The sequence below is a fragment of the Trichomycterus rosablanca genome, chromosome 7 (genome assembly GCF_030014385.1).
Source record: "Trichomycterus rosablanca isolate fTriRos1 chromosome 7, fTriRos1.hap1, whole genome shotgun sequence".
Taxonomy (NCBI): Eukaryota; Metazoa; Chordata; class Actinopteri; order Siluriformes; family Trichomycteridae; genus Trichomycterus; species Trichomycterus rosablanca.
Genome location: NC_085994.1, coordinates 42,218,960 through 42,231,014, shown reverse-complemented (window position 1 = coordinate 42,231,014; position 12,055 = coordinate 42,218,960). Strand labels below are relative to the sequence as shown.

The following is a 12,055-nucleotide window of genomic DNA, read 5'->3' as shown; positions in this document are numbered from 1 at the left end:
CTGTGGAAAAACCCGCTCAGCTATCTGTGCGCCCCAACCGACTCCTTTTATTTCACTATATTATAGTCATCATTACAAAAACTACCTTCTTATTTACGATGCACACTCAACCCACTCACACAATAGAATCAAGCAAATCATTCATTACACGAAACTGACAAATAGATCAACAACTAATAAGAACAAAACATACAAGCTCATCAAAAGCATCAGCAATCAGTGCTCAGTACATTCTTCATCAATCTCATCCCTGAACACGCTGGGCAGCACTGACACAATATCATTTTACAAAACTTTACATTCAGAAAAAATACAAAGTATTAGGGGGGGGGTAACCCGGGGTTACTCGCACTTTCCTCATGTAAACCCGGGGGGTCCTTTACTCCAGGATCCAGTGGATACAGACGCGCCAAGTATTCGAACACATCTTAGTTGGGAACGAGTCATTAAACTCACATTCATCATTTCCCGATGGATTTATTCACAAACCTTTCCGTTTTTATCACTCAGTCAATTCGGGGAGAGTGGGGACGGTTACCACAAGGGGCAGCTGCAACATTATTACTCACAATAATCACAATATTCATCAAAGGCTTGTTACAACATTAGTTACAACATTATGGATGCAATGTTTTCATATAAAATACCTTAAACACACACACACACACACACACACACACACACACACACACACACACACACACACACACACACACACACACACACACACACACACACACAGTTTAGTAAGCTAAAATCATTTGTGCTTTAAATGTACTGTATATCATTTTATTGCTAGTAGTATTTTTACAGCCACATTAATCAGTGAAATCTGGAGTGAAATCCAGATGTGGATTTTATTCAAATCTTCTCTTTTATTATTTCAACAGCAGACAGAATATCCCTCCACATACAGGTAGTGACCATTATCTGCAAACATTTACAAATGTCAAATAAAACAGTCCAACATTTCATACATGTTCTGCAACCTACTTTTCTCCATCTTATGCAGATGCTTTCATTAACATCTTATGTGATGCTCCCCACATTACAAATATCGAAGACAAATAGTCAGGCTCTGTCCATGATCACTGAAAAGAAAACAATGCAACAACTTCGTTTCCTTGTCCTTATTCTTTAGTGACAACATTTATATTTATACACCCTTAGCACCGACACCCATCTTAAATTCAAGCAACTCAATTTATAGCCTTGTCTGTTTTAGATGCTCCACCTGAGGATCACACTTTGCACTTTGTTTCTCCACATGGACCTTGTATAATACATTTTATTTACACACAACTTCAAAGAAAGACACAAAAATTGCATGTTATGATCAAACATAGCTTAATGTCTTCGAAATATTTCACATATTTGGTAAGACATTTTTACTGTTCTAAGTTGAGCTTTGGAGGTGGATGGTCCCTCATTTCATTCGGAACTACCCATCACATTCTGTTAGAGCACAGTCACACACATTATCATGGTAGATCAAATGAAATGCCATGCTCTATGTTCAACATATACTGTACCTCTGTAGGCCTCCCAGTATCATCCCAATCTGAGGCAGCGGAGATGGTTTCTTTATTGTCCTTCAACAGTGTTTTTTTTTTTTTTTTTTTTTTTTTTTGTATTACAGAACATTATTTATATTTATTAGGATCTATAGGAACATTTACATCACTAACAATTGCAGGAGGCTCAAAACCACTCCACCAATCACTGGAGAGATGCCAATAAAAAGGGTTCAGACTGCACCAATGCAGTTCTTAATATTACACAGTTTATGCACTACAGACTAATGATTTACATCTAATAAATATGCCTTGAACATAGACAGTTTTTGTGTTTCATTTTTATCTGCTGCCATGTGCATCTGATTACACTTGGATTACACCTAGATTGAGTAAATGAAAAAAAAAAAAAACGTTTAAAATCGAGACAAATATTACAACTGACATATTAAACAATTTTACCCTGTCCTTCTGCTGAATGTTTAATTATGGTTACGTTTTTTTTATTAATTTAAACTCATTAACTTTTTTGGCCATTTGCGAGCTCCTTTTCCTTACGGACGCTGCTGTATTACTTTCACGTCTAAAACATTTTCAGGATCTGCACACGCAAACATTAAAAATAACACTTCTATTGGTGTCAAATATGACGGACTACTTTTTCTTTCATTCACATCCATGGTCAATCTATTTATCGCAACTCCATTGAGAATGCCTGTTTATAGTTAACCGTCAACGCGCTTCTGCTGGGTTCAATCTACTCAGACTTGAGTAATCGAACCCTGATCCGCTTTTGTGGATCCGAAAACTCTGGCTATGACATGGTGAGATAAGTCAACTCGCAGTTCAGGTTTAAGTTTGAAGTTTGTTAAACCCGCTTTCTGGAATATCCCCCTGAGCTAATAATCATGGTATTTCAAAGTAAACTTGTTTCATTGCCCTTTTCTACAGCTGGTGAAAATGTACTTCTACATTAAAAACACTCCATGGGAGTACATGAAAACACAAAGCAAAACTATACTAATTACTAACCTTACTGTGCAAATTGCATATTTTTTAAATAACAATAGAAAGACAAATACAAATATAAAACTCTACATCACAAACATTTGGGACAGAATGGAAATGGTACAAACACATGCTTTGTTGGGTCAACTTCATTCAAATCAAGCAAAGGCTATTTCTTCACTATTTTTCAACCTGTAACAGAGTGAATGGCTTCTGATGTTACTGTGGGAATTACAAAGCATTTGCTTTTTATTTTAAGTAGTTTTCACTTTTAGGCTTATTGTGTGCACAGGTTATATCAGCGTTACAACAGATCTAACACGTCGTTGTTTGAGTAGCACAGTGGGCTGAGTGCAGCACATGTAGTTCTCTCAGGTTCTAGGCCCTATGTTAAAATCCAGCTTAGGGTGAAACTAAAGTTACACTTTTTTCCACATTTTCTCACTGACGCAACTACACCCGCCCACCCCCACATTTTATTATAATGAATACTGTAAGCCTGCAGTGAAATAAACTCAAATACACACCAACACACATAGAAACACAAAGCACTAAATGTATTAGCTGATACACACACACACACACACACACACACACACACACACACACACACACACACACACACACACACGTGGAGTGTTTTAATAATAGCAACACTGTACATTTACATTAGCAGAAGGAGTTTAGGAATCACTCCCCATGGGGATGTGTGATAGTTAAACATTACACAGCTGTAAATGAAGGGTGTGACTGTTTCAGGTGTATGCTATAGGGTGTATGATTACTCCACTATAGGACTATGGGACACTCCAGCCCGTTCGTAGATGTCTGGGAGGAAGGAATCGTACTCCGTGTTCCACACAATGGATCTCACATACGCCTCCTTATCCAGTGGCTCTGGGTACCGAAATGCCATTCCTTTACTGTACAGAAACTCCACCACCTAAACAAACACACACACTTTTTTTTTTTGGGAACACATACCCTGTTAGCACTGATTGTGCGTGTACAGTTAGGAACACAAGGTGTATTTATCTTTCTTTAGTCAATCAGTAGACACTTTCTGATCACTAGACACTTTATATTTTTGGTTGGAGCGCTAGTTCCACTCACAGCACTGATAACAATGTGTTTAATTACATTTCCACAGCATGTATCTGTATGATGTACAAACTTTACCAAACTGTTGCAAAAAACTTGGAAGCAATGGGTGTGACCTAAACACCTGAACTCAATAATTAGAAGGGGTGTCAACATAATTTTACTCACATTGTGTGTATGTATAAACATTAATCTTATCCTCACAGCCATCTGTAAAGAAACCTCCCTAATGTTGGAAAGAGGAGGGTAGAGACGACCCTGATTCTGATTCAGTTCCTCATCCGTCAACTGCTCTGCTAAGATCTGATACACATACACATATACAAACAGTGAGAGAGAGAGAGAGAGAGAGAGAGAGAGAGAGAGAGAGAGAGAGAGAGAGATTTTTGACGGTCTTTTATTTTAACCAAGTATGGACACTTGACAGTTGAATTAAATCATTTCATTCAATAAGTTAAACAAAACTGTGCAATATGCATTCGTCAATAAATTAAATAAAATAAAAATTGAAAAAAATAAAAAACGATTTATGTGCATTTAACAGATTTCTAGAGCAAAAACGAGTTCATCATCGATTACAGAGCATATTGCCTCTCTGTAGCACCATATCTCTATAAAATTCTCAATGTTGTTCATGCTTTTAAAAAATTTAAAATCAACTAAAATCCTGGTTTTAACCAGTCTGGAGAAAGTTCTCACAACATCACAATCTGTATCTTCATTCACCTTGTTTTTTCGAGTAATGTATATCGCGGTTTTGGCCTGGCCGAGGATAAAATTAATCAGTTGGCACTTGGACCTCTTTCTCCTTACGTATTTAAAACCAAGGATAAAAGTCTGAATGGTAAAACTCTCATTAAAAGACATGAAAACATTCTTTAAAATCTCAAAAAGGGGACGTAGCCTAAAACAGTCCATAAAAGCATGAAACACAGTTTCTCTAAAAGCACAAAAAGGACACTGTGGTAAAACTTCAGGATTTAAAACAGAGATAAAAGCATTGACAGCTACAATACCGTGTAAAATTCTCCACTGCAGGTCAGCACATTTTTTTGTTAATGGTGGTTTGTACAAAGCCCTCCATTCTGGTTTAGTGTCATCACATAGCCCCAATACATTGCTCCATGGTGTATCAGTTCTTTTGTCAAGCTTCTTCCTGTTTAAAACCTTTACACAAGCCTTATACAGTAGCTTACCTGAAACTGAATTAAAGTTCATCTCCATTTCCCCTTCACACTCTATGAGGGGTCCTTGACAGTCATGTAGAACTGGAGAGATAGTCAGTTCAGGGAAGGGGTCATCCTCTGTAGGGTGGATCGCCCCTGCACCATAGTCCTTTACCATTGTTTGCTCTTCTGAAGTTAGTGCTGATCTCCAACGGTGTAGGAGCTGGCCCGAAATGCGCAGGGACCTCAATCTTAGTCGTGCAGCTAGATTCTCTGTGTCAGTAAGTTCTGGTCCTGCAGCGTCTACCAGCTGTTGGAGGGTTGTGACTCCCGAAGAGATGAGTATTCTGTCTAGTGCAGGTGTAGTTGTGTTTGTAATGTCCAGACGGGTTCCATAGAGAAGAGGTTCTTTAAGGAGCCAGTGTAAGGTGGTAGAATTCTGTTTTTTTGCTTTAAAAAGACTCCAAACCTTTAAAAGTCCCCTATAAAAATTCGGTAATCCAGCCGTGTTCAATGTTTTTGTGTCCATTAAAAACAGGGTTTTGTCCAGTCCTAGTCCTTTTACTGTGTGTAGAATTCTGCAGGCCACCTCCTTCCAGACGAGCTCCTTGGGGCCACTGAGAAGTCGTTGGATGAACTGTAGGCGGAAGGCAGCGGTCCTGCTAGCCAGGTGAATGAGTCCTTGTCCCCCCTCTTCCTTGGGCAGATGAAGTACTCCCTGTGGTATCCAGTGTAATCGGTTCCAGAAAAAGTCCACCAGCAGGGCTTGGATGTTAGCTAGCAGGTGTGGTGGGGGGTCAACACAGGCTAATTTGTGCCACAAAGAGGACGCAGCCAGGTTATTGATAATAAGTACTCTCCCTCTGTAAGACATTTGGGGGACCAGCCATTTCAATTTTCTGAGACGCCCTTTTACATTTTCAACAATGTTGTCCCAGTTTTTCTGTACAGTGTCACTGTCCCCCAAATACACCCCTAGATATTTGAACCCTCCTGTTTTCCATGTCAGTCCATCAGGGAGTGTAGGTTCCCCTCCATTCCACTCCCCAACTAATACAGCTTCACTTTTGTGCCAGTTTACTTTTGCTGATGATAAAACCTTAAAATCATTTAAAATTTCAACTAAAATGTCCACATCTGCCTGTGTGTTTACCAGGATGACAAGGTCATCCGCATATGCAGACACACATAAAGGGTTATTACAGTTAGGTACATAAAAACGAGTGATTCTATCTCTCAGTTTACACAACAGAGGTTCAATGGTTAAAGCATATAACATTCCTGAGAGTGCACAGCCCTGTCTGACACCCCTGTGAACCTTAAAAGGGGCACATAAACCACCATTAACTTTAAGTACATTCTCAATGTCACGATACAATACCTTGATCATAGCTATGAAACCAGGGTTGAAGCCAAAGTTTTCCAGAACTTTCCATAAGTACCCGTGTTCAATCAACCCGGTCAAAAGCCTTTTCCTGGTCTAGGAGATGTCTGGAGATGTCCAAAATATCTCTAATTAGACATACATTGTCGAAAATAGATCTGCTAGGCACACAGTACGTCAGTACACAGTAAGTGAACCACCTGCTCCATCACCTTCCCCAGTCTCGAAGCTAATGTTTTAGAGAGCAACTTGTAGTGAGTGCACAGCAGGGAGACTGGGCGCCAGTTCTTTAAACACGTTAAATCTCCCTTCTTGGGTAGCAATGTCAGCACAGCCCTCCGACAGCTGAGAGGGAGTTTCCCTTCCTGCACACTCCTCTGAAGAACATCTAGCACATCTTGTCCCAACACTGACCAGAAAGCCTTGTAGAACTCCACCGTAAGTCCGTCAATGCCAGGAGCTCTGCCATTCTCCATTCCTTGAAGAGCTTCATATAGCTCCCCAAGTGAGAGTTCACTGTCCATTTCTGTAGCTGATTGTTCTGTGAGTTTTGCCAGGTCCTGGAAGAACTCTGTCTCTACCTTTTGTGTCACTGACCACTCGCTCTGATAAAGCTTTGAGAAGAAGCTGACTGTCTGCTTGCGAATTTCAGTGGGCTCTGATAAGAGATCCCCTGATTCTGTTCGCACAGCATGCATAAATCTTTTCTGTCCATTTTTATGCTCTAGACCGAAAAAGAACTTTGAAGGAGCATCCATTTCAGTGGCATTCAGAAAACGTGAGCGGACCAGCGCCCCCTTAGCTGTAGTACCTAGCAGATCATCTAGTGCTTTTTTTTTTCTTTTAAGAGTCTTAATATGCTCTTGATTTCCTGTGGCCTCTGCTAAACATTGGAGTTCCACTACCTCAATCTCCAGAGCTTTTAAAGATCTGGTTATGTCCCTAGTGACATTGAGAGTATATTGCTGACAGAATAATTGAATCTGTACCTTGGCTACATCCCACCATTGTTGCAGTGAAGTAAAATATGTTTTCTGTGCTTTAAAAACCTCCCAGAAGAATATAAAAGATTCTTTAAAATTGGCATTATTTAAAAGCTCTGAGTTAAAATGCCAATATGCACTTCGTGGTTTCACATTACCCTTAGCGACTGTACACTGGACCATGCAGTGATCTGTAAAACCAACTGGGGAAATCGAACAATGTGTAAAAGCAGACAGTTGATAATTAAAACCATAAAAACGATCTAGCCTTGCCAGTGAGAGTGTATTATCTCTGGCATGAGCCCATGTATACTGTCTCTGTTTATTATGAAGGTTTCTCCAGATATCACACAAGTCTTGAGCCATCAGTATTTCACGTAAGCGCTTACGTGAAGCAGCATGTGGTTCTATATGGTTTCTATCTATGCTGTCTGCTGTGCAGTTAAAATCCCCACCCAGTATTAAAAGGTCTGTGGTGCTACAGTCTCTAATCACATTGCTCAGTGTGTCTAAAAAGATCATCCTATCTGTTCCCCCAGTCGGAGCATAAACACAAATAAAAACAAACACATGGTTTTCAAAGACAGCTCTTACTTTTAAAAGTCTCCCACTTAAAATTTCATCTACAGTATATGAATATGGGATAAAACTTTGTGATAAAAGAAGAGCAACGCCACCGCTAAGAGACGTATTGTGACTTAAAATTGCAAGTCCCCTCCATTCTTTCACCCAATCAGCAGCATTACTGTCATCACTATGTGTTTCTTGTACAAAGGCAACATCAATATTTTTCTGTTTTAACAGCTCATAAAACTTTGCCCTTTTTTCAGTGTCTCTTGCTCCATTTATGTTTAAAGTAGCGACTTTAAAATCTCCCATTAAAAAATAAATAAGATATAACACACTGATAATAAAAACTAGTTCACCCATGGATATGCTAAATAATTTAAAACTCTTCTTCACTGTTTATCTTATTAAGTTTAGTAAAAATTTTCTTTAAACGGAAAAATTCCAAGTCAGTAAAAGCATCTTCCTTTTTTAACTTTTTAACATCAAGAGTGAACTGGGAACTATCAGGAAAATGCTCTTCGGAGCCCGTACACCCTTCTGTCCTTTAGTTACTCGCAAGAACTTTTTAATTTGTTCAGCTGTATATTTAATAGGTCTGTTCTCTTCTTGTGAGCACACAGACCAGCCTGAATCAGAGATGGAGCCATCACTGTCAGATTCTCCGTTGTCCTCTGTTCTGACCTCTTTCTTGGCCTGGTTTTTTTTGTTGCTTTGTGCTCGCTTCTTTCTCTTATGAGGAACTTTAAACACAGACTCGTCATCCATTTCTATCTCAACTTCAGCCACATTTACTGCTATTTTGTCTGGAGTCATCTCAATACAGTTATCCCCTGTCTCTCTACCCTCCACGTCTGGATTGACACAGGAGAGATCATCCACGACCGGAGTTGCCATGATGGTTTCATCTGTGGCATGTTCAGTCATGGCCAGTTCATCTTCTTCTGGTGTCGATGTAGTATTGGGGACTGTCGCGGGCAGCTGCGTATCAGCTGTAGGGGGAACAGCGTCCACGAGCTCCACCACGACTGACCCCATCCGCTCAGCACTACCAGCCTTGCCAACATGATCATTAATTTTTTCGGGACAAGCACGGATAAGATGTCCCACTTGCCCACACCTGAAACACTTCATACTTGTTTCTGATGTAGCATAAACCACATAATCAAAATTCTCCACTCTGAACTTTAAAGCTAAATCTAGCTCGTCAGCACCGTCCCTGAGCACCATGTAAACCAACCTCCTAAAAGACACTAAGTGTTTAATTAGGGGTGATTTACAGCCAAGAGGGATTTTTTTAATTGGGGAAACTACTTTTCCAAAATAAGACAGTTCTTTTACAATCATTTCATCTTTAATAAAGGGGGGAACATTAGACACAATGATTTTCCTAGCTGGTGTACTGAGGGGCATTACCTGAGTGAACTGACCATTTATCACAATGTTGTTCTGAATCAGTTCATTCGTTTTTTCCACTGAGTTCAAAAACACCACAACCGCTTTATTCATGCGTGAGGCAGATACAATGTTACAATGCCCCACGACATTCCCCACCGCCAAACAGCATTCCTCCACGCTCACCCGGGATTCCACCTTTACACCGTGCCGGCGTGTCAGGTGTTCGCACGCCGTAGTGTTTGGAAACGCCATACTCCCAGCAAAATGCCGGTAGCAGACTCCCCGCACACCTCGCACGCGCGCGCGCGCGCGCACACACACACACACACACACACACACACACACACACACACACACACACACACAAACACTCAAACTTCAGAATCTATCTGAACAACTTTCAAAACTAGAAAAAGAAAAAAGTTTGGCAATAAACGCCACTCACGCTCACCACGCTCCGCTCTCCACAGCTCACAACCGCGCATGCGCACACACAGAGAGAGAGAGAGAGAGAGAGAGAGAGAGAGAGAGAGAGAGAGAAGGTGAGTGACCTTATAACCATCAGCATCATATTAAAAACCATCATGATACTGTGATAAATTTAGCCACATACACTAACAAGTACCTTAGAAAACCATTATCACTTAATACAGTCCACCGTTGCATCAAGAAATACAACCTAAATTATTACACAACAAGAAAGCTATACATTTTTCTATTCTGCTGTTTAAAGTAAACATAAAGATCTTAATCTGAGTGTTTATAAGTTTATAGGTGGCTGCTGCTGCTGCTACATGGTTGGATGATTTAATACTTACATTAATAAGCAAATAATCCTAATAACATGGGCAGCATGAGTGTTGCCTAACACATGCATGTGCACGCACACACACACACACACACACACACACACACACACACACAAACACAAACAATGTTTACCTTTGCAGCCTCGAGGAACACCGTATCACTGATGTGTCTAACACCACTCAGAATTACTGCCAGAGCCACACCTAACACACACACACATTTCTATTAGTTGAGGTAAAAAACATAATAGACTGTACAGTGAAAGAGTACAAAATAAAAATATATTTACACTAAATAAAGATGATAATCATTATTATTGTTTTTGTGGATGAAGTTTGTCCTCTGGATGTAAATAAATTCAGTAATTACTTGTACAGCTTCTAAACGCTGGCAGGACCCAAGATCAGAGGTACCCCAAATAACACTCAGAGAATTCATGGCCCAAAACCACAACTCATTCATTTTTCCAAATTATTGGAAAAATAAAATAGGAAAACACAAATCCACACCTGGGAATATGTAAGCATTGTTCCCCTGTCCCAGAATCACCATCCTGCCATCATCCAGAGTTACAGCAGCAAACGGACTCCCACTGGCAAACAAACACCGACCCTAACACACACACACACACACACACACACACACACACACACACACACACACACACACACACACACACACTCTCAGAAAAGCACATTCATTAGCCATTTGATGAGCTACACCTACTGTTACAATACATTTTATATTTCATGTTTATAATTTTGTGATTCTTTATTTAATATCCTTTATGAACAATCAAATTTACTCTATGATCAGTTAGGCCTGAATTCTCTTACATTTTGACCAACAACAGGCTCCACTTAACCTTGAATTAGAGACAGTCTGCTCCTTGTTATTCTTAGCACATCCAAGACAGTCGTATCTATCAAAAATATTAAAACACATTTGTATTATCCTGTTCTGTTCAGTCACTAAACAACTACCATGACACAATCTTAGGTGTGTGTGTGTGTGTGTGTGTGTGTGTGTGTTTTAGTTTTTTTACCTGTGTGAGAGTGTATGTATGCATCCTCTGCAGTACACTCAGCTTTAGCAGTCAGATTGCTCAGAGCAAAGATGATTGGTCGCTCATTTAACGAACCCATAGCCCTGATGACATCATGAGTGAATAGTCGCCCCGCCCCAGACACACCTGAACACAACAAACACAGGTAAGAACAAGATCATGAACATGTCTATCTAACACTAACACACACACACACACACACACACACACTCTCAAACTCAAACTCAAACTCAAAAGAAGCTTTATTGGCATGACAAATAATGACATTCGTATTGCCAAAGCAAGTTACAGAGAAATATAAAAATAAAAATAAGAAAGAACAAAAATATACAGAACAGTTACATGTGCAAAAAAATATAGAATAGAATAAAATATTTATAAAAACAGTGCAAAATAATAACAATAAAAAGTATAATATTTACAATAATGAGGTAGTAAAACAATCAGTTTGTGTGTGTGTGTGTGTGTGTGTGTGTGTGTGTGTGTATGTGTGTATGAGACATGGTCACCCACTGTCCCTCACCTGGTGGCAGGTGTGAGTATAGAGTGCTGCTAGTTTGCAGCTCTCTCTGTGCTCCCCCAGTAGGTGGGGCAGTTTGTCGGGGTCTGGGAGGGAGGTAAAGTTGGGGATGACGTTATTAAATTTAGGGAAGAATTGGGAGCGGACGTGGTGGTACTTGGTACACCGGGTGAGGAAGTGCAGCTCCGTCTCTACTGTACCGAGAGTGCAGTGCTGGCACAACCTCTCCTCCCAGGGCAGCCAGGACCGGGTGTGTCGCCCCGTCTCCACGGCCAGGTCGTGTGCGCTCAGTCTGTACCTCGTCAGGGTGTTTCTTAATTTAGGGTCGGATACTGTGCTCAGATAATCTGCTGCACTGTAGTGTCTGTTTAGGGCCAAATAACAAATAACAACAAATAATAAATAACAACAAATAATAAATAACTGCATTTTACTTTGAGTTTTAGTTTCAGTTTCCCAATAATTCAGATATTTAGTTCGGATTTTTTGTGTAATTTGGTTTATTCTAATTGGGTTTACAGATTTCTCTTGTTCCTGA

The 12,055-nt window shown here is 40.0% G+C and overlaps 1 long non-coding RNA gene across 5 annotated transcripts; it reads right to left on the bottom strand.

Annotated features, from left to right (window-relative positions):
* Positions 1-3,140: 3,140 nt before the first annotated feature.
* LOC134317961 (uncharacterized) lies at positions 3,141-11,068 on the bottom strand. Of its 5 annotated transcripts, XR_010013308.1 has the most exons (7): positions 10,977-11,063; positions 10,768-10,853; positions 10,441-10,543; positions 10,064-10,134; positions 9,567-9,591; positions 3,792-3,926; positions 3,144-3,465 (listed from the first exon to the last, which is right to left on the bottom strand). It is a non-coding gene; the product is annotated as an uncharacterized LOC134317961 (long non-coding RNA). The 5 variants fall into 5 exon arrangements; XR_010013305.1 differs by having other exon boundaries at positions 3,141-3,465; positions 10,441-10,853; positions 10,977-11,068; XR_010013307.1 differs by having other exon boundaries at positions 3,141-3,465; positions 3,828-3,926; positions 10,441-10,853; positions 10,977-11,068.
* Positions 11,069-12,055: the final 987 nt, after the last annotated feature.